The sequence below is a fragment of the Nicotiana tabacum genome, chromosome 6, assembly GCF_000715075.1.
Source record: "Nicotiana tabacum cultivar K326 chromosome 6, ASM71507v2, whole genome shotgun sequence".
Lineage (NCBI taxonomy): Eukaryota > Viridiplantae > Streptophyta > Magnoliopsida > Solanales > Solanaceae > Nicotiana > Nicotiana tabacum.
Genome location: NC_134085.1, coordinates 180,434,021 through 180,439,736, shown reverse-complemented (window position 1 = coordinate 180,439,736; position 5,716 = coordinate 180,434,021).

The following is a 5,716-nucleotide window of genomic DNA, read 5'->3' as shown; positions in this document are numbered from 1 at the left end:
AGTCATTTCTTCCACATTATTATTTCTCCAAAGTACTTTCACCAAAGGTACGTCTTTAGTCCTCAATCTCCGAACCTGTCTGTCCAATATAGCAATGGAAGTTTCTTCATATGATAGCTGCTCTATAACCTGAACATCGTCAACTGACACGACTCTGGAAGGATATCCAATACATTTATGGAGCATAGACACATGAAAGACTGATGTACAGACTCCAAGTCAGATGGCAAGTTTAACGCATATGCTACCTGACCTACCTTGTGTATGATCTTATATGGTCCAATGTACCGAGGGCTAAGTTTTCCTTTCTTGCCAAACCTCATAACTCCTTTCATCGGTGATACCTTTAGGAATACCCAATCGTCAACCTGAAACTCCAAGTCTCGTCGTCGACTATCCGCATAAGACTTCTGACAGCTTTGAGCTGCTAATAGCCTTTCCTATATAAGCTTAATCTTCTCGATTGCATGTTGTACCAACTTTGGTCCTACTAACTTAGTTTCCCCAACATCGAACCATTATATAGGCGACCTACACCTCTGTCTATAAAAAGTTTCGTATGGAGCCATCTAAATACTGGAATGATAGCTATTATTATACGTGAACTTAATAAGCGGCATATGATTATCCCAGCTACCCTTGAAGTCTATCACACAAGCTCGTAACATATCTTCAAGTGTCTGAATAGTATGCTCAGCCTGTCCGTCTATCGAGGGATGAAATATTGTACTAAGACTTACCTGAGTCCCTAATCCTTTTTGGAAGGACTTCCAAAACTTAACTGTAAATTGAGCACTTCTATACGAGATAATAGACATAGGCATGCCATGAAGCCATACTATCTCCTTAATGTAAGCCTTGCATAATCCTCTACGGAATATGTAGTCCTAACAAGCAGAAAATGGGCTGACTTTGTAAGTCTATCAACAATCACCTATATAGAATCGAACTTACAGTGGGTACGAGGTAAGCCTATGATGACATCCATATTAGTTACTTCCCACTTCCAAGTCGGAATCTCTATAGCCTGCAATAATCCACTGGGTTTTTGATGCTCAATCTTAACTAGCTGACAGTTAGGGCACTGAGCAACAAACTTCACTATATCCTTTTTCATTCCGTCCCACCAATATATTTCCCTGATATCATGATACATCTTTGTTGCTCCTGGATGGACAGAATAATGAGAATAGTAAGTCTCTCCCATAACCTGCTAGCGCAGCCCTGCAACATTAGGGACACATAATCGTCCTCGATATCTGAGGACCCCATTTCCTATAATCCCTAATGGTGTCTTCTCCTTTTGAGGGGTTGTATCTCTATAATAAGCTAACACAGGATCCTCGTACTAGCGTTCCTTCACTTCAGTTACTAAAGAGTATGTTGTCGTGTTCGGAACAGTAACTTCGGTATCACCTAAATCCAGTAATCAAACTCCAAGACTAGCTAGCTAACGAATCTCATGGGCTATCCCATAGATCTACAGCTGATGGTATTGGCTACTACATTCGCCTTCCCTGGATGGTATAAATATCAACATCATAGTCTTTCAGTAGCTCCAACCATCTCCTTTGTCATAAATTCAATTCCTTTTGCTTGAAGATATACTGAAGGCTCTTATGATCCATATATATATCAACATGAATACTATACAAATAGTGCCTCCACATCTTTAGTGCATGAATCACCGCAGCTAACTCTAAATTATGGGTCGGGTAATTCTTCACGTGCTTTCTTAGTTGTCTAGAAGCATAAGCTACAACCTTACTATGCTGCATCAGTACACAATCCAATGCCCAAAGCGTCACAATAGATAGCATAACCATCAATTCCCTTTAAGAGTGTTAGAACCGGTGCTGAAGTTAATCTATCCTTCAATGCCATCAGCCCACTGAAACTTAGCTCCTTTTTGGGTTAACTTTGTCAATGGTGCTGAAATAGAAGAAAATCCCTCTATAAATCTCCTATAATAACCTGCCAAACCGAGAAATCCACGAACCTCCGTCGGTGTCATGGGTCTAGGCCAAGTCTTTACTACCTCAATCTTTTGTGTATCAACCCGGATACCTTCACCTGAAATAATATGCCCAAGGAAAGTTAAATTCACATTTAAATAATTTTGCATACAATTTTCCTTTTTGAAGAAATCTGAGTATAGTACACAAATGATCTGCATGCTCAGTCTCTGAACGAGAATAAACCAATATAACATCGATAAATACAATCACGAACAGATCTAAAAAGGGTCTGACACACGGTTCATCAAGTCCATGAATACTGCTGGGGCATTGGTCAAACCGAATGACATAACACGAAACTCAAAGTGCCGTATCTGGTCCTGAATGTTATTTTTGGAATATCTTTCTCCTTAACTCTTATCTAATGGTACCCGGACCTCAAGTCTATCTTCGAGAAACACTTGGCACCTTGTAACTGATCAAATAAATCATCAATCCTCGGGAGCAGTGTTTGCAACAAATTATTTGTGATACAAAAATAAATTGCAACCACAATATAAATATGAAAAACATAATTTTATTGATAAAATAATGCGGGTACAATTTTGTTTGTTACTTTAATTCTTCTATCTAGATCGTTCTTCGTGATTCGAGGGCTTAACCAACATATTTCTCAAACGTAGGATGATGCGAACTTCCTTATGATGTATTTGATCTCCATGAAAAGGAAGAACATCCGTTGATCACTTTGGTGGCTTTGAGAAACATAAAATTTGATGTCTTTGATCTCTTTATAAATATTCCATGAATTTTTATGAAATTTCGAGATGATCTCAAAGGGAATATGTGGCCCCCTTTTATAGGTGTAGTTAGGGTTTGGGTAGAGTACCCTCAAAGCTAGGGTTTCATGTAGAGTAGCCTCCAAGTTAGGGTTTCAGATATAATAGCCTCGAAGAAAGCTCGATGAACTCTACTTGTAGTATCTTAAATTTAGGATCAAACCCAAATTTCATATGGATTTGACCCGATAAAATTTTGATGTCTACAAATACCCCCTACTTCAAGGCTTGTCGGGGCGTAGATTTACAAGATCGTCATAAACAACGCTTGAAGTACCAGTAAAGAAGACACCACATTCTTTTCACTGTGAGAGAAGAGATGAAGGGCAGATTTGGTCCCACTGGGCATGCCAATTTGTTTGCAACAAATTATTTGTGATACAAAAATAAATTGCAACCACAATATAAATATGAAGAAACATAATTTTATTGATAAAATGGTGCGAGTACAATTCTGTTTGTTCCCTTGATTCTTCTCTCTAGATTGTTCTCCGTGATTCGAGGGCTTAACCAGTGTATTTATCGAACGTAGGATGATGCGAACTTTCTTAGGATATATTTGATCTCCATGAAAAGGAATAACATCCATTGATTACTTCGGTAGCTTTGAGAAAGACAATATTTTATGTCTTTGATCTTTTTATGAATATTCCATGAATTTTTATGGAATTTCGAGATGCTCTTAAAGGGAATATATGGCCCCTTTTTATATGTGTAACTAGGGTTTTGGGTAAAGTACCCTCCAAACTAGGGTTTAAGGTAGAGTAGCCTCCAAATTAAGGTTTCAGATAGAGTAGCCTCCAAGAAAACTCGATGGATTCTACTTGTAATATCTTAAATTTAGGATCAAACCCAAATTTCATATGGATTTGATCCGATAAAATTTTGATATCTACAAGCGGATACTTATTCTTGATCATCACCTTATTCAACTGTCTATAATCAATACACATCCGCAAAGAACCATTTTTCTTCCTCACAAATAACACAGGTGCTCCCCACGGTGATGCACTAGGTCCGATAAAGCCTTTTTCAAGCAAGTCCTTTAGTTGTTCTTTCAACTCTCTCAGCTCTGCAGGTGCCATTCTATAGGGAGGAATAGATATTAGCTGAGTATCTAGTAATATGTCAATAGAAAACTCAATTTATTGCTCTGGCGGAAGACCCAGAAGCTTATCGGGAAAAACATCAAGGAAATACATTAACCACAGGGATAGATCGAACAATTGGTGACTCTACTTTCACATCCTATAACCGTACTAAGTGATAAATATAGCCCTTTCTGATCATATTCCTTGCCTTGAGATAGGAAATAAACCTACCTCTCGGTGACGCCGTATTACCTTTCCACTCCAAAACAGGCTCCCTTGGAAATTGGAATTGAATCATCTTTGATCTACAATCAACGTTGGCATAACAAGAAGCCAACCAATCCATACTCATTATAGTATCAAATTCTACCATATCTAACTCAATTAGGTCTGCTACTATAGATCAACTATGAACTACTACTATACAATCTCTATATACCTGCCTAGCTATCACTGGATCCCCAGCAGGTGTGGACATCTCAAAAAGTTTAACCAATTTAGGTTTTATCCCAAACTTACTAGCAACCAACAAAGTGACATATGATAAGGTGAAACCTAGATCAATCAATGCATATACATCACATGAGAAGACTGATAATATACCTGTAACAACATCAGGTGACGACTTCTGATCCTGTCGACCTGCTAATGCATAAATGCGGTTCTGAGGACTGCTCGAGCTAGATGTTACACCTCTGCCTCTACCACAACCGATTGGTGCTTGTGAACCTTGCCTAGGGGGCATACTAATGATGACTGTCGTGCCCCCTTTTCTCGCGAACTTGGGTTTCGACACGTGACAACTCTTTTAAGGAAGGTATTAAAAGAGAGAGTCACCACCTAACGGGTTTGAGGTGCGTTAGGGCACCTATTTACAAATAACTCAGGTTTAACCAGTTTGCATCACCAAAGATCGGGCAAGGGATCGAAATTTACCTCGAAGAGAAGGTGTTAGGAACTCTTCGAGGTCTACAACTGTGGGTCCCCGCCGAAATCAAATTATATGAATTAGTCAGACAAACAAAGATAAAGAAAGCAAGAAGTTTGGGAAGTTCAGTATTAAACACAAATAATGGATTTAAAGACAAGATGGGGGTCCTAAATTTTTTAGCCTAAAGGATCACCCCGTGCAACATAAATAATACTTTGTAACTCCCTCAAGATGGGGGTATTACTCGTATTATTCAGCGGGCACAGACTATCATCTCCTGCTACTCGATTACTATCTTTAAGTTGTTACTTAAAACGCACTAGTTGATTCTAAACTAAGCCTTATGCGTGCACTACCCGTCCTATGCCTATGGTTCCGGAGACGTTTGGACCTCTATTTTGGGTGGTTCTAGACTTAACTTAAGCTGCTCAAAATGAGAAAAACTAGGCGACATACAAAACAAGTTGGACTTCACATAAAAGCAATTAAGGGCTCAAGTTAGCATACATACTTAGACAACAAATGTACGCAAACACATATGTAAATTAGGAGCTTTCATAATTCAGAGCCTTAAACCAATATACATGATTTCTAGATGACTTTAAACCAAAGTACGGGCAGTTCCAGATGCAATGTGACATTTCACACTTATAGATAACGAATAGTTTTAGGGGGCATATTTAGTATTACAAGCTGATTATTGCAATTGCAGATTATAAGTGATTAAACCTATAGACATGGTTGCTAGGTGATTCTGGATTCCAGTATTATAAAGGTAATGCTGTAGGTAATGCTGTAGTTTTTGACATATTAGAATGTTGCAGGTCCTATAAACATGATATCTAGTCGTTTGTGAAAATGGGCAGTGAAGTCATCAATAAACATCCTCTAAGCAGG